Source organism: Pelodiscus sinensis, chromosome 3 (assembly GCF_052426305.1).
Source record: "Pelodiscus sinensis isolate ZL-2025 chromosome 3, ASM5242630v1, whole genome shotgun sequence".
In the NCBI taxonomy this organism is placed as follows: Eukaryota; Metazoa; Chordata; order Testudines; family Trionychidae; genus Pelodiscus; species Pelodiscus sinensis.
The window spans coordinates 60,627,046-60,650,487 of record NC_143054.1 but is presented as its reverse complement, the minus strand read 5'-3'; the positions used below and the strand labels follow the sequence as shown (position 1 = coordinate 60,650,487).

The window sequence follows — 23,442 nt, the reverse complement described above, 5'->3', positions numbered from 1 at the left end:
AAGTGGGGAGATTTTAAATCCCTCCATGTCCTTCTAAAACATCAGTTCTGGTAACTGGTGCAGAAGGATGGAAATGACCCAATTTCCAGCAGTAGTGGTATTAACAAGAGGGTCTCTATAGTTAGCTGGGCAACTGTTATGCCTATATTTTCTGACTCCTGCAGCTGTAATTCTTTAAGGATTCTGCTGTCCACACAGGCAGAGGTTCAATCCAGTCTGTTCCAGTGGAATATACCTATATTATTCTTTCTAACAGAAAACTTTTTTTTGTATCCTGTTTTACTGTGCTCTTGAGCCAAAATCAAATTATTCAGACTGGAGCTGGAGATATTCTTTGTGTACAGGGAAACAGCAAAACACAGCCCCTAAAAAGATATCACCTCAAGCAGCTGCTGGGTGGAATCAGTTGGAGGTGGGCCAGCCTCTGGAAAAAACCCTCTATTTCAGTCACAAAGATATCGCTGAAAGCATTTGGGTTTTGTGGAATTATGTAGGCAACGCTAACTAGAGCACATAAAGGAGAGGACATGAGGTAACATAATGAAATGTCATCAGGAAAAGTGTACTAATGATGAGACCTAACAGAGAATGGAGAAATTTATCAAGAGTTATGATGGACACCCTATTGTTTCTGTTATTTAAGGACAGGACAAAGCAGTCAAGAAGCACTGGATGCCTCATTTAAAAAATCTCAGCATGTGACTCAGGAAGAATATTTTCAGTTCAAAACAAAATACATATTTTCTACTTGCTGCAGTCACCCTCCAGGGTGTGCTAGAAGCGGAGTTGCAGCACGCAGCTCTATGGAGACGCCAGGCATAGCTGCAGCTTATAGGGCAGCCTGAGGAGGCTGCCACAAACTGAAGTCCCAGGGCTGTGTAAGTTATGTCAGGTGACTAGGCCCTGGAGCTACCCAGGGCTGGGAAGGTACACAGGTAGTTTGAAGCAACTTAGGTCTTACTCCTCCTTTATCCATGGGGAAAATCATGGATAAGTGAGTGGGTTCAAATCAGTTACTGTAAGACCTCTCAGCTTCTATGTGAGCCAATTTATATGTGCATTGTCATAAGAGGAATGACTTTCTTCCAGAATATTTTCTGTAAGTTAGCTGCATCTCTTTCTTTCTCTCGCACAGACACACATTCAAAGTAGAGGCTTGATTTTTCAGTGCTGACCCCTTGGGGTTTTTATTAATTTGATTTGGAGTGGTGGGTGTTCAGAACTGCTGATCGTCTGGCCTTTTATCCTCCACGATGAGCTCTGGGCATAAGGGACTCGTGCTATCTGGAGAAAGGTAATTCTGTTTCATGACAGAATTTGACATTTCAAAATCTGGTTTCATTCTGTTTTGGAATTAAAATGAAATAAATAAATAAAATTCTCCATGAAAGTTCCCATAGCTCTTGGTGCCCACCTGACATGAAATAGCCTAGAGCCACAGACTCTGGAAGCACTGGGGGACCCAACTTAAAGGCTGTCAGATAGGTGGGTTGCCTACAAGTTGGGAAGTGATCTAGTAGAAAAGGAGGCAGAATGTTGCACAACCTCCCTGTACCATTGGGCTTTCATCAAAATAAAATCATCCTGGGGCAACATTTCTGACCAGAGTCTGGACCCAGTATGGCAACACTGATGTTCTTAAGTTTCAAATTCAACAAATTGCCAACATCTGAAGATTTTTTTTCCTCGCCAGTGCTAAAAGTAACCATTGCAGATGCTCGTAAGTAATCCCAAGTTTTAATTGGTAAATTTATTTCCATCTCTTATCTGATTTGCTATTCAGGGACCTTAAATGTCCCAGTGTACATGTTGGCTAGTAGGATTTTTCTCACCACAGAGCTAATTGCTTGGAAAAAAATTCTCATACTTCTTAATAAATCAAACCATGTCAAATCACATAAATGTGTATTTTCAGGAGAGAGAGGGGGTTTTTCTAGTAAAAAGATGATCAAAAATAATTTATGGTCACTTTTTAAATAAAATTGACATATCCCAGCCAATAGGGTGGTGGTTCTTTGAGCAGCTCATTTAACATGTTTTCAACCTCTGGCTGTAGACCAGGATTTAACAATTCACTCCAAGTCTCTCACCCGTACCCCACCTATGAAAGCTGCCAAGATGTTCTCATAGTCTTGAACATCAATCAGTAACAAGAATGGAATGTGAAATGATCAGTTATACAACAAGCTCTCTCTTGAAAAAATGGTTCTTCACTTTCCCAGTTATGATACTTACAAAGGGGGAAAGCATTACAGACTATTCTGTAACAACAAAATTATCTCTCTTCTCTAAATTTTGTTGCTATTAAGCTAGATATAGAGATCTGTTGACAAATTTTACTTTCGGACACACATACACAATCTTTTCATATATTGCTGTACACAAGCATTTGAGAGTAGCCCCTCAAACCTTCATTTAACCTTCTAACGTGTCTTTCTTACACAGTTGTAGAGTGTCAATGAAACAGCATGAAAATCCCAAGATTTAAGTTACAAATGAGCTCTTTTAAAATATACATGTATGAGCGCTTCAGAAATATGTATATACTACCACACCAATTTTCTGTTTTCCAAACGTGCTCCTCTGAAAAATGATTCTGTCATCCTGTAGTGATATTATCATGAGTGCAGTTGCAGTTGTGAGGCAAACCTGAAACTGCACGAGGACTGCTCATTCAGTTGCAATGACTTTTTCTCATCTATCAGTGGGGTAGCCATGTTAGTCTGGATCTGCAAAAGCAACAAGGAGTCCTGTAGTACCTTATAGACTAACAGATGTATTGGAGCATAAGATTTGTGGGCAAAGACCCACTTCGTCAGATTCATGTAGTGGAAATCTCCAGAGGCAGGTATAATTTATCTATATTTATCTATATTATTTATAATCATCATGAACAGGTCTGACAACCAAAAGGAGGCTTCCAGACAAGTCTCCAATATCAAATTCTACAGGCCACTTTCCTCAGATCCCACTGTGGAATACACTAAGAAACTGAACCATCTGCTCAGGACACTCCCTACACAAGCACAGGAACAAATCAACATGCCCTTGGAGCCCCGACCGGGGTTATTCTATCTACTACCCAAGATCCACAAACTTGGAAATCCTGGATGCCCCATCATTTCGGGCATTGGCACTCTCACTGAAGGATTGTCTGGATTTGTGGACTCTCTACTCAGACCCTACGCCACCAGCACTCTCAGCTATCTCCGTGAAACCACTGATTTCCTGAGAAAACTAAAATGCATTGGTGATCTGCCAGAAAACGCCATGCTAGCCACCATGGATGTAGAGGCTCTATGCACAAACATCCCACACAAAGATGAAATACAAGCTATCAGGAACAGTATCCCTGATGATGCCACAGCGCACCTGGTGGCTGGGCTCTGTGACTTTCTCCTCCCACACAATTATTTCAAATTTGGTGACAATATATACCTCCAGACCAGTGGCACGACTATGGGCACCCACATGGCCCCACGATATGCCAACATTTTAATGGATGACCTGGAACAATGCTTCCTCAGTGCTCGTCCACTCATGTTCCTTCTCTATCTACACTACACTGATGACATCTTCATCATCTGGATCCATTGGAAGGAAACTCTGGAAGAATTACACCACGATTTCAACAGCTTCCACCCTACCATCAACCTCAGCTTGGACCAGTCTACACAAGAGGTCCACTTCCTGGACACCACAGTACAAATAAGAGACGGTCACATAAACACCACCTTATACCGAAAACCTATCGACTGCTATGCCTACCTTCATGCCTCCAGATTCCATCCCAGACATACCACATGATCCATTGTCTATAGCCAAGCACTGAGGTACAATCACATTTGCTCCAACCCCTCAGACAGAGACCAACACCTACAAGATCTTCAACAAGCATTCTTGAAACTGCAATACCCACACGAGGAAGTAAGGAAACAGATCTACAGAGCCAGATGTCTACCCAGAAGCCTCCTGCTGCGGGACAAGCCCAAAAAAGAAACCAACAAAACTCCACTGGCTATCACCTACAGTCCTCAGCTAAAACCTCTCCAGCGCATCATCAGTGATCTACAACCCATCCTGGACAACGATCCCTCACTTTCACAGGCCTTGGGAGGCAGGCCAGTCCTTGCCCACAGACAATCTGCCAACCTGAAGCATATTCTCACCAGCAACTATACACCGCACCACAGTAACTCTAACTCAGGAACCAATTCCTGCAAGAAACCTCAGTGCCAACTCTGCCCACATATCTACAACAGCAACACCATCACAGTACCTAACCAGATCAGCCACACCATCACTGGCTCATTCACCTGCACATCTACCAATGTAATATACACCATCATGTGCCAGCAATGCCCCTCTGCTATATACATTGGCCAAACTGGACAGTCCCTACGCAAAAGAATAAATGGACACAAATTAGATATTAGGAATAGCAATATACAAAAACCTGTGGGAGAACACTTCAATCTCCCTGGACACACAATAGTAGATTTAAAGGTAACCATCCGCAAAAAAAACTTCAGGAACAGACTTCAGAGAGAAACTGCTGAGCTGCAGTTCATCTGCAAATTTGACACCATCAGCTCAGGATTAAACAAAGACTGTGAATGGCTAGCCAATTACAAAAGCAGTTTTTCCTCTCTTGGTGTTCACACCTCCAGATCAGCTGCTAGAAGTGGGCCTCATTCTCCTTGATTGAATTTACCTAGTCATCTCTAGCCTGATTCTTGCCTGCATATTTATACCTGCCTCTGGAAATTTCCACTACATGCCTCTGACGAAGTGGGTCTTTGCCCACTAAAGCTTATGCTCCAATACATCTGTTAGTCTATAAGGGTATGTCTACACTACCCCGCTAGTTCGAACTAGCGGGGTAATGTAGGCATACCGCACTTGCAAATGAAGCCCGGGATTTGAATTTCCCGGGCTTCATTTGCATAAGCGGGGAGCCGCCATTTTTAAAACCCCGCTGGTTCGAACCCCGTGCAGCGCGGCTACACAGGGCACGAACTAGGTAGTTCGAACTAGGCTTCCTTATTTCATTGAACTTAATTCGAACTAGCGGAGCGCTTAGTTCGAACTAGGAAAACCTCATTTTACGAGGATTAAGCCTAGTTCGAATTAAGGGGTGTGTAGCCCCTTAATTTGAACTAGTGGGAGGCTAGCCCTCCCCAGGTTTCCCTGGTGGCCACTCTGGCCAACACCAGGGACACTCTACTGCCCCCCTCCCGGCCCCGGACCCCTTAAAGGGGCACGGGCTGGCTACGGTGCCCGTGCCAGGTGCAAGCCTGCCAGCACCCAGCCAGCAGACCCTGCACCTGGCACGGATCGAGCCACCCACCCGATCCCCCCCAGCCCTCCCCTCTTCCCGGGACCAGGCTGGTGGCTCCCGGGAGCTTGCCTGGGACCGCAAGAGGCGGGCACCCACCTGGGTTAGCGCAGACATCGTGGACCTCGTCCACAATCTCTGCACTAGGCACAGGAAAGTAGTCGGCTAGAGCAGGAGAGCGGCCAGCCTGGCCACCCAGGAGCAGATGTGCAAGAGAATCAAAGGGGTCCACTGAGACTCCCGACCCTGAGCCCTGAGCTTACAATGGCCGTCCTGGGTCAGACCAAAGGTCCATCTAGCCCAGTAGCCTATCCGCCGACAGCGGCCAACCCTAGGGACCCTGGAGGGGATGGACCGAAGACAGTGACCAAGCCATTTATCTCGTGCCATCCCTCTCCAGCCTTCCACAAACCTTGGCCAGGGACACCACTCCTACCCCCTGGCTAATAGAACTCCATGGACCCAACCTCCATGACTTGATCTCACTTCCCTTTAAACTCTGTTCTAGTTCTAGCCTTCACAGCCTCCTGCAGCAAGGAGTTCCACAGGTTGACTCTTTGCTTTGTGAAGAACAACTTTCTCTTACTAGTTTGAAGCCTGCTACCCATTCCTTTCCTTTGGTGTCCTCTAGTCCTTCTTTATTGGAACTAATGAGGAACTTTTTTGTATGCTCCCTCTCCACACCACTCATGCTTTTATCCTGTCCCCCCTCCGTCTCCTCTTTTCTAAACTGAAAAGTCCCAGGGGTTGGGACCTGTTCCCAACCCCTGATCATTTTAGTTGCCCTCCCCTCTCCCAGCCTCTCTCTTCCCCCTCCCACCTCCTTTTCCCAGTCTCCCCCAGTTTTGTTCAATAAAGACAGATTCCATTTTGGAAGACACGTTATCTTTATTTTGTACATCAGGAAGGGGGGCTAGGGAGGGTAAGTGGAAGGAGGTGAGGGAGGAATGGGGTACGAGCCCCCGATGGGGAGGACTGGGCTGGCTCTGCAGGCTTCTAGGGTGGAAGCTCTCCTGCAGCCCCCCGATTGCCCCCTCTGTCCAGATGGCAGCCTGCGACAAGTGCAGCCGGTCTGATGGCCGAGTGGTGTGATATGCCCAGTGTGGGTACTCCGGGCACTCCAAGCCAGGACTGCTTTGCAAGCGGGGCACCCCTGAGAACTGTCTGTCCGGGGTGGGGGTCGGGACCCTTTAAGCACAGCCTTCTGCTAGCCTGAAACAGCAGCTCCACGCTCTAAGTCCTCATCTGATGCCATGCCGGCACTGCTTCCAGCCATCCTTAAGCTCGGTTCAGGGTCCACTTAATATGGACATGCTAGTTCGAATTAGCAAAACGCTAATTCGAACTAGTTTTTTAGTCTGGATCCGTTAGTTCGAACTAAGTTAGTTCGAATTAATGTTGTAGTGTAGACATACCCTCAGAAACAGTCTTTGAAAAGGGACAGCTAGATGTGTACTGATAAAGGTCATATCTAACAAGCCAAGAAAATAAACGATTAAAAACATTTACTTATAGAACTTCTGTACATGGCAGCTAAAACAGTATGCAAGTAAGCTAGTAAATAGCACTGCTTGGAAAATGGTATTTTCCACACACAAAAAATTCCTAATGAAATAATCGGGCTTTCTGTGAGATACCGAAACCATTATGGTTATTTAGAATATTGAAACATTTTTAGGTTGGGGGAGAAGGGTGGATTAAAAATCAGAACTTTAAAAAAAATCACAAAAATACATTTAGAAGAAAAGTCCACTTTTTCTTGAAATAAAAACTGAGACAGAATTGTGTAGTCTTTCCCTTTCTGACAGTTGAAGGAATAGGCAATAATATACTACTAATAAAAAAGATGTATTGCAATTTTGATAAAGGTAGTATATTATACATCACAAACAAGAAAAAATCAGAACAGAGGGAATCACAGGACAGAGTGAAAATATGTCTATGTTAAGTTGTCAATGGACTACATTCATACAATTTTGAATGATATTAATAGAAAAATGTGACCAGAGTGGAGATAATCTTCTAATTCACACAGTTTGATAGCATATAATCAAGAACTAAAAGAAAATATCTTGGGAATGAGAACAATCCAATATCATATGTATCCAGGAAAGAAGTTGGTTCAAAAACTTGCTTTTAAAATTCCAGGGCATCAAGCAAAACCAAAAACTAGGAAGAGGAGAATATGTTTGTGCTTTTATAAGGGAAAAATTAAATTATGTAGCAGTAGAGAATGAAGAAGTAAGCCTAGAACATAATGCTATTGAGAACCTAATGCAGAGAGAAATATTTCTTTAAAGGTTTATAGTAAATATTACTTGTGTGGGAAATTAAAAAGCTCAAAGCTATAAGAAAAAGTGAAGAATGCTAAAAGACTATATATTATATACAGTAACCAAAATAGACTTAATACATTATGGGGAAGTAAAACAACATATTTAAATGTAAAATGGTTAGAAAAGTTCATTGACGAAAATTAGTGATTTTAAACAATTGTGTCATAACTAGATTTAATGCAACAGATGGTAGGTGTTTTTTTTCAATTTTAGACTTGGGAATTATAACTGCAGGTATTGCAAGTAAATACAATGGAAAAAATAAGGAGGAGAGATTGAGAAGTGATCCCTATATGTATTACTTTTCAAAGACTGAGGAAAGTTAAAGATAATGAAAGATTACCCTTGTGAAATATTAAGCAAACTAATTGGGAGCTGTTTACAAGTAAATGTACTGAATTTATGAATAATCCTTGTGTGAGTGATGACAGAATCTCAATGATAATATAATACAGGGATTAATAGCAGCTGCCAATGTAGCCATACCTAAGATATTGCAGTATCCCAAAATGTAAAACTCACATCCATGGTAGAATAAGGAGTGCAAAGTGGCAGCTAGAGAAAAAGATGATATGTAGTAGTATTTATGCAAAAAGTAGAGTTGGCTTTCTCAAATATACACAAGTACTAAAAAGGAAAAAAAAATAGGAAGACTAGGGTCTGCATATTGTATACTAAAATTGGGAATTATTACACATAAGAGAATATCCAATTATTTAGCTTTCATGACAGCTGAACTAGTAGCAATAATATTAATGGTAAATGTGATCAATGATATATGTCCAGCATCTGAGATTCTTTTTTCTGATTATGTCTCAAGTCTTATGGAGATAAAATATGTGTCTTACTATGTAGAAGTGGTTTGGTCAGCCAAGTCATACTTCTTATAACAGAGTTGGTACAGATGGGAATACATGCAACATTAATTTGAATTCCACTGCATGCTGGGATAATGGGGAATGAAATGGCAGCAAAAGCATTTAAAATATTGTAAAAAACAGAAGAATTTACATGGAAATGGCCTTGACTAAACAGGGATTTAAAAGTCAAATAAAAAAAACAAAAAAGAGGAGTGGCAAAAATTTGGATTAATACAAAAGAAGAAAGAAGATTTTTTTCAGTTGTGCCCTACAGTTGAGGATAATAACATACAACAGGACTCAGACAGGATTAATGGAGTGCTTTTTTAGCAGATGAATTGTTGTAAACAAAAACTTTTCTGAAATAAATAGGACAGAGATGAACTACATGCATTCTGCAAGGTGGAAGAAGCAATTGGTCATCTTTATGTAGGGATTTTGATAAAGAAAGGGAAAAGCTTCCAGGGGAATTCAAATGTCTAAGAACAACAAAACATATCTTATGTTATTTAACAGAAACATTGGCGTTATTCAAAAGGCTTTGTCAGAGTACCTGAAAGACACAGGGCTGAGCAAGGGAATATAAACAACCAAGTATTGAGGTATTACACCTAGGCTATGTCTACACTGGCAAGATTTTGCCCAAAAGTGGCCGCTTTTGTGCAAAATCTTGCCACCTGTCTACACTGGCTGTGAGTACTTGCACAAGAACACTGACATTCTAATGTATAAAATCAGTGCTTCTTGTGCAAATACTCTGACTCTTCCGCTCAGGGATAAGCCCTCTTGTGCAACTGTTCTTGCGCAAGAGGCCTATATAGACAGGCAACATCAATTTCTTGTGCAAGAAAGCCCAATGTTTAAAATGGCCATCGGAGCTTTCTTGTGCAAGAGAGCATCTACACTGGCACGGATGCTCTTGTGCAAAAGCACATCTTTTGTGCAAAGGCACATGCCAGTGTAGACGTTCTCTTACTCAAATACTCTAACGCAAAAACTCTTGCGTTAAAGAAAAAAGAAGAAGTTGTCCATTCAGTTGGGTTTCATACACTTCCCTTGCGCTACCTGCTTCTACATAGGCCTGCCAACAGGAAGGGGGAAAGGGGAAGTTGCCATGGGGCCTGGCAATTCAAAGGGGCCACTCTGTGCGGCTCTAAAGGCTGGGGGCAGGGAGAGCATGGCACACAGGGCTGGCTGTCCCGGCCCACCCTTTGTTCCCAAGGTCCTGCCCCTTTGGGAAAGCAGAGCTGGCCCTCCCCACCTTACCTAGTGGCCTGTGAGTCTGTTGGTGCCCCTGCTTCTACAGCCTACCTTTGATCTCCTAGCAACCTGAATTTGTTTGCCTCCTAACATCTGACTCTTGGTCTGCCCTCTGGCATAAATCTGATTCTGATCTCCTAGTGTCTGAACTGGCCTGATTCCCAACTCCTGCTCCGAAAACTTGGTCAGTCCACCCATGTCTTCATTGTAACAGGTTCTAGGCAGTTTTAGAAGATTAAATGATTTTATATAAAAATACATTTCAAAACATAGGTGGAATGATGAAATGCTTGTATGATAGCAGGCTACCATTTGCACACAGTAACTGTAGCAATAATTATTTTACATACAAGGGATCTTTGCAGCATGCTCACATTAACAGGATGCATGCCTGAAGACAACATTATTAAAGGGGATGTTCAAGAATGTTTGATAAAATGTATGGTGTATATATAGCCACATCCTATGAAGCAACCGTGTGTTGTTCTAAGTGCTTGTTACAGTAATTCATTATAGATGTTGGTGTAAAAAAGGCTTAGACATTCTTACAGAGCACATGTCCTGACTGTGTTAAAATTGTCTTTTTCCTTAATTGTGGCTCTTCTGTATAATGTCCTTTTCAACTCAGTATGGTAATAATACTTGTGAGCACTATCTCCAGAAGTATCACAAGAGAATAGCAGAGATGAGGAAATAGTGGGAGAGAAGATGAAGCTACTACATGTCCAGTCTGAGATTCGATGGAAGGCTCAGGAAGGAAATAATAGTCAACAACCGAGATTGTTCAAATCACTTAATGCAATCTCATTCTGTTCCATGGTGGCCCAAAATTAGAATTTCATGTGGCCAGTCAAGTACTGTAATTTCAACTGCAATTTCATGGTTGGGGGAAGAAATTTTCTCCCATAGCTAATCTTTGAAGTTTACCACAGAAATGGAAAACAAAATTAACTTCACAATGTTCTTTTGTTTCAGACTTATTAGCTGTCACTGAGAGCTGGGCAAAAGCATCTTTACCAAGTCATATGAAACATCTGTTTTTTGGTTTTGTCACAAACTCAAAAGCTTTGCTGAAGTCCACAAGCATTTTCTGTGGACCTGGGCTTTTATATGCTTTTGAATTGAAACCACAACAAATGTTAAGTTCAGGTGAAATTTGGTGATTTCGGCTTCAGTTGATCTTGGTATTTGAATATCCTACCCGCACACTTGGAATGAAGCACAAGTTTTGTGTAAATACTTGTAATCTGAAGCCAACACAAATACCAGGACAACTCCTACAAACCAAAGCCACCAAGTTATTCACTGGCAACATTTCATATACAACAGTAGTACAATTCTTACATTAGCCAGGCTCTCTTCACTACCAGACAGTCTAAAAAATTATTTTGGGGTATAGATTTTACAAAAAGCTAATACTACAATACCATATTTTTTTTTCTGTAAAGGCAATGATTCATTGTGTAGCCCTCCCAAAGAAGGACCTGCGACACTTGATATGGATTTAATGAGGCAGTAACTTTATTAGTAGATGTCTGGGACTACCTGGCAGATAACATTGTGCAGTGCAGGTAAAAACCCTATTCATTCTGTAATTACCCTGGGGGTTCCCCCAGCTTCCTCTATTTTCCAACCAGATCCCTCCAGCAAATTCATTCCCTCCTAGGATGGTAGTATGGGCAATAGGAAAGGGAGGTTGGCTCCTGCTGCTACAACCTTTGAAGCCCCAAATCTCATACTCTTCTGTTCCTTTAACCAAAACATCCTTCTTTTTAAGTCCTTCTCCAGACCATTTATCTGGTCACTGGAAACCTTTCATGTGGAATACCTAAATTGGACATCTGCCACAAGGAGGCACCAGCAAAGAGCTTGCTTACCTGCCCCCCACACACATGGCAAAAAGGGTTTCCAATGATAGGGCTTCAAGTATCCGAGGGGTAGCTGTGTTAGTCTGAATCTGAAAAAGCGGCGAGGAGTCTTGTGGCACCTTATAGATTAACCAAAGTGTTGGAGCATAAGCTTTTGTGGACAAAGACCTACTTCGTCAGATGCATGTGATAGGGCTTGTAACTTTGAAGCCTTCCTCCCTTGCATTCCTAGCAGGTGAGTCAGTGCTGAAAAACTGACAACCACTCAACTTTTTGCAGAAGGTTCTGCCTCTGCTTCCCCTCCTTTCCTTCACCCCTACAAAACACCATTGCCTTCTTCGAGCAAGCCTGGACAATGCTTCCCCCTCCCCATTTTCAGTGAACTGCTGTCATTACCCCTGCCAAAGTTGGTGATGACAATTCATGTCAGGCTGACCCATTTGGCCATTTTGCACTATTTCTCCTGGAATGGGTCCATTGGTAGGTGAGCAAAAAAGATTAACAATACAAATGAATGTGCAACTTTTTTACTGATATATTTATTTTGTGCTTGTGTAATACAAAAATCCTCAAAACTGGTTGATCAAAACATTATTTTAGTAAATGTTTCGAACTTGAAGTACAGCATAAATCCCACCACTGAAATCAAGGCTAAAACATCTCATTGGTAAATCCTTTTAGTTTCCTCATAAAACTTCTTTTATCCTCTCTTTAAATCAGGATGTTTTTCACAAATTAATCTAAACTCAAAATGTTTAACTGTGTTAGAACTTGTGAAAAAAGGTGCTTCATACCTCACCATCTCAACAGCATAGAAATAACACACCAACAGGGTTTTTTTGCACCCTGTCCTACAGGTAAATAAAAATTATCATATTTTTATCTAGAATTCTGAATTATTACAAGGGGAAGCTAACATATTCTTCTAAAATAAATTCATGCAAATCAAGTGACAGGGTGCTCTGGAGCACCGACTTAGGGGTTAGGCACAGAGCTGATAAAAAAATAGAATTTATATGCCATGGGAAATTCCAATTTTCAGCAATAGTTTTCATCTTGAATTATTGAAAGTACAAAATATTGTCTCAGTGCAAATAAAATAATATTCCCAAAACATAACATTTCAATTTGAGTTTACATTAGTCTCTGCATATGCCTCAACATCTGTGTTGTCTCATGGTGACACATTTTATTTCTGATTTACAAATAAAATCAAGATATTTTGGTGTGTCTCACACAATATTTAGTATTAGCTTTTGATTTATCTAAATCCATATTTTAGTAACTAAATCAGTACTACAGTGCCTACATGTGAAAATAGGAGACCCCATAAATTATTATCTGGAAGCACAGTCAGATGAGTTGGAACTCTGATTTTTCTCAGCTGTGTAAACAAAAGAGATTTTAACATTTAAACTGTATTCTACTATACATTGAATCTCTCTAGTCCAGCACTTTCTGGTCCAGCATGATTTTAGGTAGCCTGATGTCCACTTATCGTGGGTGTGGCAGTTTCCTGCAGCCCCGTAAAGTTTGCATCCAGCCACCAGTCCTGACTCTCAGTGTTCTATGTTGTTATTCAGTTCTGATTTACCCCTAAATGTCTTTTAGGAGCCCATTAAGCAGTGGAAGTGCTGGCAATGCTGCTAGACAATGCTGACCTCCCAGAGTTCAGCAAATTCTCTGGTTTGGCACTGATCAGCTCCCAAGGGTGTGGGACTAGAAAGGTTCAACTTATATTTAATTTTAATGCTAACGGTATCAACACATCATGCAATTTAAAATAAAAACTTTTAAATGGAATCACTTTACTTATTTATTACTTCATCTTTTGCAGACTTTTACTTCCATTGCTGGTTAATCAAGTCAAGTTTTCCTTTAAGAAAGAATAAGCACTTGTTCATTTCTTCTTTCATGCTAATTTTAATGTCCTCTTTGACAATAATAAAAACTTTACAGGAGTTCAAAACCTCAATAATCTCTATCAGGTTTTCATGAGCCACTGAAACACACTGATGAATTTCATTCCCCCTCATTCAGAATAAGAGTGGTAACTGCAGCAGTAAAGCAAGGTATGGGACCAGAGGCAATCCAGCAATCAGGCACTGATATTATGATGCATACCAAATGCATCTAAGACCTCAGGTCATGAGCCAATGTTAATTTATTGTAATCTCATTATGGATGTTGGATAACCAGTGGTGTGGATCTGTGGGCACAATGTTGTCTTTTGGGTGCATAGGTATGTGTCCAGGTTGCCCAAGGGTTTGCAGCTGGGCTTTGGTGATGAAGAAGTATTCAGCTGGCATTCAAGAAGTGGCATGTTAGATGCTCAGCTAGTGCTGTATGCTGTGTGAGCCCATCAGTGCCCCCAGATATAACTGGGATTCTTCTTGAGGAAAATGATTTAGGGTTCAGGGAAAGGAGGGATTTGGGGCTGACCCTTGAACTTTTTTCCAGGATTTAACATTCTTTAGTTAGACATGCTTCAGTGGCTAGTTTGATGGAATACTGTGACCCCTCTCCCCTATATTGGACAAGGGAAGGAAGTATGTGAAGAAAAAGGTGGATAAATTCCTTGGGAGCATAGGAGGGGCAGTAGTTTCACACATGAGCATAACGTAAGAGTTGTTTTGAGTGGATGGGGTTCACCTATCCAACACAGATGCTGTCATGTTTTTAACCAATATAAAAAATGGGCATTAGAAGATGTCTGGGAACCCAGCTGGGTATGGGGAGGAGGCATTCAAACTTATTGGTGGTACCTCCTCGTGGCAGCTGTCCAGTGCATGTACTCCATGGAAAAGGGATACAGTGATCGGGTAAATGGCTTGGAAAAGGACGCAGAAAGAGGTGTTCGTTAAAGGAACAAATGGGAGTAGAGAGGGTTTGGGGACTCCTATGACTAGTAGGGCAGGGAGCCAACCCCCACATTCCTATAGCCCATCTTACCCCCTTCTACAAGGCATCAGTGTATGGTAAGGTCCTTACAACAGATTTGCTGGAGGGACCAGGTTGGAAAAAGAGGCAGAGTGGGTGGTAGCCCCTCACCCAGTTTCTGACAAGGTCCTAGCAATGGATTTTCTAGAGGGAGAGGGATGGAGAAAGCCCCTCACCCCCAGGTGATTACAGAATAAGCATGGGGATTACCTGCATGTACACTGTTATCTGCCAGCTAGTCCCAGACATCTAATAATAAAGTTGTGGCCTGATTAACACAAGTCAATGTCTCCTGTTCTTCTTTTAGCATAGCCATACAATGAAAAGGTGAGCTCAAGGACTAGCCACAGGTTTCAACAACATTTTTTTAAAAGGAGTGTCCTTTCCAATGTACTGGGATAATACTTCTACAACGAAGTGCAATGATGAATTCTAATAAAATATCTCTTTAGTTGTCAACCTCCCAGTGCTCAACATCCAACAGTCCAAAAGAGCAGAACCCAATAACACAACAAGAATGATAGGGGGTAATGAATTCATAAATCTCTCCACTTTGCTCCATTAGCTAGATTACTCCTGTACTATGCATCATTGGAACAAATTCTGTGCTGAGAAAATTAATATAGATGGGTGAGTCAGCATCACTAAAAATTATAATCTTAGGTCTCATCTATACAAGAGAAGTTGTACCAATTTAACTAAACTAATTTTAAACTGATCTCATTAAACCCATGCAAGCCTCCTATTCAGCAAACCTCCACTCATAATTTTTTACTGGCACAAGCAAAACTGATACAAGCAAAGGCTAAATTATCAAATTAAACTGACCTGATGCAGCAAAACAAAAATTAAGAAGGTTTAAATGATTTAGTTAAACTAGTGACACTTTTCTTGCATTGACGAGATTGCATCACCCAAACTGAATCTTTTTGAACATTAGAAAGTCCAAAAGTCTTCTGTTTTTGTTTGTTTGTTTGTTTTTGAGTGGGAGGTGTCAAGAGGTCATATGTACACAGGAAGACCCAGAAGCACTGAGCATTCGGAGAAAAACTACCAGTATTTCCAATCTATGCAGAACCAGAAAATGTCAAAACTCATGGGAAAGCTTTGAGTCTCAAGGATTTTCACAGCAATCTCTGAAGCACAGAGATTCAGGTAGAATGTTTCCTAAACATGCTGTGAGGTGGAAGTTACTGAGGTGAGATAATTCTTATTTAATTACCCTGCTTGTGTGGTATGAAACAAAATTTAAAAAAACAATAGCTAATTTTCTTTTTATAATCTGGAGGTTTACCACACCAAAATGAACATTGAAGCCCTTTGAAAAGAGACCCCAGCTAATAAAAAAAAGAGACTGGCATTATAAAGGAATGTTCTCTGGTGGTTTGATGCCATAACAGCCTTTCCAGTAGTTTCAGAAGGGGATCCGTGTTAGTCTGTAACTGGAAAAACTTAAAAAACAACAAATAGTCTTGCAGTACCTTAGGGTGCATCTAGACAGCACCCTTCTGTTGAAATAAGGTACGCAATATGCCTTACGCAAATTATATAGCTTACTCCGAGTCTAGTTTGAAAGAGCTTATTTTGACATTTGGCACTGTATAAACAATGCCAAATTTCAAAATAAGGCACTATTCCGACAAATCCCTCAACCCTTGTGTAACGAGGGTTACAGAGATGACAGAATAGCACGTTCACTATTTTGGGAAATAGCGGGAGCGTTTAAAGATGCAGTGTTACTATTTTGGATTCTTTTCATTTTGAAATGGTTTCATATTTGCATTTTGCCAAATTTATTTCAAGGAACAAAACAAAATAAAAAGATTTAAAATAGCCAAAGCCAAACAATAATAAAAATATTTTGGATGGAATAAAACATTTCATTCAACCTGAAATTATTTTTTCTGATTATTTTGGTAAAGTCACTAAACCGTTAGTTAACCAGCTATAAATAATGGTTCTGCACAGACCAGTAGGGGGCTCCAAATTAGAAGCAGCATTAAATAAAAAGTTCAGTGAAGGACAAAAGTAATGTCCAAAGTGCTCTTGAGCCATGTCTACACTAGGAAAGTATTCCAAAATTAATAAATTTGACTTAATAACTCCCGATTTAACAAATTCAAACTAGCATGTCCACACTATGGGTGTGTCTAGACTACTGAGTTTTGTCGACAAAAGTGGACTTTTGTCGACAAAACTATACCTGCGTCTACACTACCGCTGAGTTCTGTCAACATAACATCGACAGAACTCAGCAGTTTTGTCGACGCTGGTACACCTCATTTTACGAGGCATAACACCTTCTGTCGACTGAGTTCTGTCGACAGAAGGTGTTACTGCCTGTAGGGTTGCGTCTAGACTACAGGGTTTTGTCAACAAAGCAGCTTGCTTTGTTGACAGAAGTGAATATGTCTAGATGCTCTATGTCGACAGAAGTTTTGTCGACAGTATCTGTCGACAAAACTTCCATCGACAAAACCCTGTAGTCTAGACGTACCCTATGGGGAATCCTTGAAATTAGTCCAAGGCAAGCTCCTTACATGTGAATGCGCTACCTCAGACATAGAGCCCCAGGAAGCACTGCGGAGTATTTATTTCAAAATAGAAGCAGAAGAGTATCCACACTTCTGTTATTTCAAAATAACTATTTTGGAATTAGTGTAATTCCTGATGAAAAGCAGGAGTACAGATTTTGAATTCCACAGCTCCTTATTTAGAAATAATGGGCTTGGTAATATGGATGCTCCACTTATAAATTTGATCTGGAGAGGCTATTTTGAAATAAAGTCCTCGTGTAGACCAGGGCCACAAGAGCTCATGTGCAGCCAAGTTAAGGCACAGTTTCCCATCCAAAATGGTAATTTAGGGCCACCACTTCTTCAACGCTTCTTAAAAATCTAGAATCCTAGTGTCACCCTCTTCAAATCTTTGGCAAATACTAATCTCCCCAAGTGTTTTGCTTTCACCAACGGAACCAGCTGAAGTAAACAAAATCATACTTTTAAAAAAATAGTAACATTGTAAACATGTTATTAAAGTCACTCTCCAAAAAAGAAAAAAGAATCAGTTTAGACAATTTATGCCATAACCAACAGTGCTTCTTAGAAATAGAATTACTTTAAATTTCAGCAAATTACCCAAGTGCCACAGCTACTGAATGATAACTTATGAAAATTGTTGGAAGGAAGGAAGGAAGGAAGGAAGGAAGGAACTATATTTCTCTTTTTCCAAAATTAACATGTTAAGCTAATGACAGAGAAGTGGTTTGTTATTATGATTTGTTATTAGTCACAATAATTCTCATTACTTTTACATGACTGATACCAGAAATATCACTCTCCATTTCGGATTTATATAGAGTAGAGCCAGCCTGCTCATATAGGCAAACTAGGCCATAAGGCTTCAAGGGGTGCCAAATTAGATGGAAGTGGGTTTTTTTCTATTAAAAATACATTGATACTTTATCTCTTACAAACAAAAGTATCAAATATTGTACTTGTAAAACAGGGCAGTTATATTTCACATGGTGGAGCATGTGGAGCTGTGCATGTAAATATAGTTAAAATGTGTGACAGCCTCGCTTCAAAAGAGCGCCACCTGGGTTTGCTGCCTAGGACAGGGTTTGGCAGTTCATTCATTCTTAGCCCAGTGTTGGCCAGTCATACAGCTGAGTCAGTGTTACTCACTTCTTAGTGAAAGCTGGTTAGCAACTCACAACAGCTGTTCTGCCGTGTTATAAGCCATGATCCCGAAAACACTGTGCCCACAAAGAATTTGTACTATGCTGGACTTGAAAAATTTGGTAACAGGTTTTAACTAGATCATAAAAGGAAAGTTACAAGTACTTGTAAGATTAAGATTGTATATTTATTGTAGTCTGTTATTGTTGATATATTATTCATTTAGAATGCCATCTAAATAAAAATAAAACTTCATTCTAGACTTCTCATTTTTCTTTAAATGAATGTGTAGGGAGACAAGGAGGGGATGCCAAAAACCCAGGGGCCAGCCCTGATACAGAATTTGCTCGTTTTGGTTTATACTGTTTTATTGTAATTATATTTATTAATAGACTTCTTGAAACTATTAATTTATAGACTCAGTTAAAATAAATATTCACTATCTAGATAAATGAATTTTGTAGTTAGGGGAGAAAGATACCACAGTAACATCTGAGGAGAGTCAGTGATCTGCTCTAATCCCTCAGATAGAGACAAATAACTATAAGATTTTTACCAAGAATTCTTAAAGCTAAATTATCCATCTGGGGAAGTGAGGAAATATTTTGACCAAACTAGATGAGTACCCAGAAGTCACCTGCTTCAGGATAGGCCCAACATGGAAAACAACAGAACACCACTGGCTATCACCTACAGTCCCCAGATAAAACCCTCCAGTACACCATTGACAATCTACAACCAAGCCTGGAAAAAGATCATTCACTCTCACAGACATTCGGAAGCAGGTCAGTCCCGGCCTACAGACAGCTCCAACCTGAAGTAAATACCAGCAGCCACATACCACACCACAGAAACACTAACTCAGACATCTACCCCTGCAACAAACCCTTTTGCCAACTCTGTTCACATATCTATACAAGTGACACCATTACAGGATCTAATTACATCAGCCACAACATCAGGTGTTCATACTCCTAAACATCCACTAGTGTGATATATGCCATCAAGTGCCAGCAATGCCCCTCTGCCATGTATATTGGCCAAGCAGGACTGTCTCTGTCACAAGAGGATAAACGAACACCAATCAGATATCAAGAAAGGTAACGTACAAAAACCAGTGGGAGGACACTTTAACCTTCCTGGACACTCAGTAACAGATTTAAAAGTAGCCATCTTTCTACAAAAAAACTTCACAAAACAAGATTACAAAGAGAAACAGCACAGCTGAAATTTGTTTGCATATTTAATAAGATCCAATTAGGACTGAATATGGACTCAGAATGGTTATCTCATTACAAAGACAATTTTCCCTCTTGATATTCACAACTCAGCATCAACTGCTGGGAGCGAACCACATCCACTCTTACTGAATTGTCTTTATTAACACTGGGCCTAAACTTGATAAGTAACTCCCTTCTTTTGATATGATATGATATGATATGATATGATATGATATGATATGATATGATATGATATGATATGATATCCCAACCATGCATCTGATCAAGTGGCTTTTACCCATGAAAGTTTATACCCAAATCAATCTGTTAATCTTTATGGTGCCACAGAACTTCTTGTTATTTTTACATATGTACTATAATATTGATGAATTTCCCTACTTTTGTTTTCAGGTGTTCTGGCTCTCAATACTAAGACAGTATATACTGAATGAAGTACCCTCATTAACAATATCAAAAACTTTTCAGATCATAGTAGGACTATGCAGAGAGTGCACAAAATGCACCAGATCATATATCACCTGGAAACAGAATGCCCCACTCTTCATATCCCAGCATGCACATATAACAGAGACTTGAGCAGGTGGTGCATGTCTCTGCAGCTGGCTGACAACTCAAAATGTTGCCAGAGCAGAAGCCCTACCACCAATGTATTTTTCTGCAATAGCTTCATTTGATTAAAGTGTTTATCTTTGTCCTACCCCTTCTCCGAGGACCTGCCCTGCTCTCTCTAGCCCTGCTCCTGCCATTGCTTGTTCTCCCCCACCCTCACTCATTTGCTCATTTTCATCAGGCTAGGGAGGTTTGGGGATCTCTTTCCTTTTTTGAGTAGGTGTTTGGTTGAAGTCTGGACACCTGACAAGTGGCAACACTCTGGAAGGGTACGTCTACACTACAACGTTAATTCGAACTAACTTAGTTTGAATTAGTTAATTCGAACTAAGCTAATTCGAACTAACGGATACAGACTAAAAAACTAGTTCGAATTAGCGTTTTGCTAATTCGAACTAGCATGTCCACATTAAGTGGACCCTGAACCAGGCTTAAGGCCAGCCGGAAGCAGTGCCGGCAGGGCATCAGAGGAGGACTTAGAGCGTGGAGATGCTGTGTCAGGCTAGCCGAGGGCTGTGCTTAAAGGGACCCGACCCCCACCCCGGACAGACAGTTCTCAGGGGTGCCCCGCTTGCAAAGCAGTCCTGGCTTGGATTGCCCGGAGTACCCACTCTGGGCACATCACAGCACTCGGCCATCAGACCGGCTGCACTTGCCGCAGGCTACCATCTGGGGAGAGGGGGTAATTGGGGTGCTGCAGGAGAGCTTCCACCCCAAAAGCCCGCAGAGCAAGCCCAGTCCTCCCCATCAGGGGCGCGTACCCCATTCCTCCCTCACCTCCTTCCACTTACCCTTCCCTAGCCCCTCTTCTTGATGTACAAAATAAAGGACAATTGTGTTCAAAAATTGAATCTGTCTTTATTGAACAAAACTGGGGGAGACTGGGAACAGGAGGTGGGAGAGGGGAAGAGAGAGGCTGGGAGAGGGGAGGGCAACTAAAATAAACAGGGGTTGGGAACAGGTCCCATATGAAGAGAGGCTAAAGAGACTGGGACTTTTCAGTTTAGAAAAGAGGAGACGGAGAGGGGACAGGATAGAGGTCTCTAAAAGCAGGAGTTGGGTGGAGACGGTGCATTCAGAAGAGTTCTTCATTAGTTCCCATAAAGAAGGACTAGAGGACACCAAAGGAAAGGAATGGGTAGCAGGCTTCAGACTAATAACAGAAAGTTGTTCTTCACAAAACAGAGTCAACCTGTGGAACTCCTTGCTGCAGGAGGCTGTGAAGGCTAGAACAAGAACAGAGTTTAAAGGGAAGTGATATAAAGTCATGGAGGTTGGGTCCATGGAGTGCTATTAGCCAGGGGGTAGGAGTGGTGTCCCTGGCCAAAGTTTGTGGAAGGCTGGAGAGGGATGGCATGAGACAAATGGCTTGGTCACTGTCTTCGGTCCATCCCCTCCAGAGTCCCTAGGGTTGGTCACTGTCAGCAGACAGGCTACTGGGCTAGATGGACCTTTGATCTGACCCAGGACGGCCATTGTAAGCTCAGGGCTCAGGGTCGGGGGTCTCAGTGGACCACCTTGATTTTCATGCACACCTGCTCCTGGGTGGCCAGGCTGACAGCTCTCCTGCCCTAGACAGCCACTTTCCTGTGCCTAGTGCGGAGGTCGTGTACGAGGTCCACGATGTCCGCACTAGCCAAGGCGGGTGCCTGCCTCTTGCAGTCCCGGGCAAGCTCCCGGGAGCCGCCAGCCTGGTCCCGGGAAGATTGGGAGGGCTGGGGGGCATCGGGTGGGTGGCTCAATCTGTGCCAGGTGCAGGGTCTGCTGGCTGGGTGCTGGCAGGCTTGCACCTGGCACGGGCACCGTAGCCAGCCCGTGCCCCTTTAAGGGGTCCAGGGCTGGGAGGGGGGCAGTAGAGTGTCCCTGGTGTTGGCCAGAGTGGCCACCAGGGAAACCTGGGGAGGGCTAGCCTCCCACTAGTTCGAATTAAGGGTCTACACAGCCCTTAATTCGAACTAGTAAATTTGAACTATGCTTAATCCTCATGGAATGAGGATTACCTAGTTCGAACTAAGCACTCCGTTAGTTCGAATTAAATTCGAACTAACAGAGCGCTAGTGTAGCACCTATGAAAGTTAGTTCGAACTAACGTCTGTTAGTTCGAACTAACTTTGTAGTGTAGACATGCCCGAAGGGAAAAGAGGAAGTGACTGATGGGAAGTGAGAGGATATCAAGTAAAGCAGCCAAACCAGGCATGTTTTTATTGAATTAGTGGAGAAAATAACTCCAGCTCCATCTGTCATGGCCAAACACCTGCACTCACTATGAATATGTCTACACTGCAGTGTTTTTCCAGAATAACAGCTGTTATTCTGGGAAAACAATATTTGCATCCACACTAAGGATGTTAAAATAAAGTTAATAGACTAGTCAACTAGTTGATGAAATTTCCATTGACTTGTTGATAGACACTTCTGCATTCCTCCTTTGAAATGTACAAAAGCCCCAACAGGGGCTCTTGTACATTTCAAAGAAGGAAGGCGGAACTCCACATACAGCCCGGGGCCAGCAGGAAGTCCCGCTGACTCTGGGCTGCATGCAACTGCCTGCTTTGAAATGCACAAGAATCCCCAGCGGGCATGCCTACATGCATAACGCACCACCCACTCCCGCAGACAGCGCTGCCAGGTGCAAGTGTGTTTGCAGCCCCCATGGAAGGCCAGGCTGCTCCGAGTCCCTCTCCCACTCATGGGATCCCATTGTGGCCAGACACTTCCCTTACCTGCTTGACCATGCTCCTGCCCCCACACCCACTGCCATGCATATGCCCTTCCTCCTCCCCCTGACATGCTTGACCCCATTCCTGCCCCCTTCCTGCCTACTCCTCTGTTGTCCCAGACCCCACACCCTGAGGTAGCCGAGGTCCCCAGACCTGAAAAGGCAATTCCAGCTGCATCATGCACCACTCCCAATCCTGAACCCACTCTCCTCCCTTCCTCTATCGAGGTTCTGAGCCCCACTCCTCCCTCCCCTCTATCCAGGTTCTCAGTCTCCATCCTCCACAGTTACTGTTATTGAAAAATAAAATACAAAGTTATGTTTTGAAAACCAAACCACTGTTTTTATTGACTCTACAGGAAAGGGACAGGTTGTTGTGGGAAAGGCATAGGGGGGCAAGGCACAGGCCCCCAGTGGGGAGACCCTGAGGAGAGTTACTGAGGTCTTTCAGAGAAACTCTCCCTCAGGGCCTCCCAGGTGTGTACTTCCACCTGATGGGCCTGCCAGATGGCAACTATGCATGGCTGCTCGAAGGCTCTTCCCTCCCAGCCGGACTCTGCCCCTCCTCCCCTCCCCCACCTGATAGGAAGG

The 23,442-nt window shown here is 42.2% G+C and overlaps 1 pseudogene; it reads left to right on the top strand.

The window, feature by feature from the left end:
• Positions 1-3,282: 3,282 nt before the first annotated feature.
• LOC149524654 (uncharacterized) lies at positions 3,283-7,636 on the top strand (annotated as a pseudogene).
• The last annotated feature ends 15,806 nt before the right edge of the window (positions 7,637-23,442 follow it).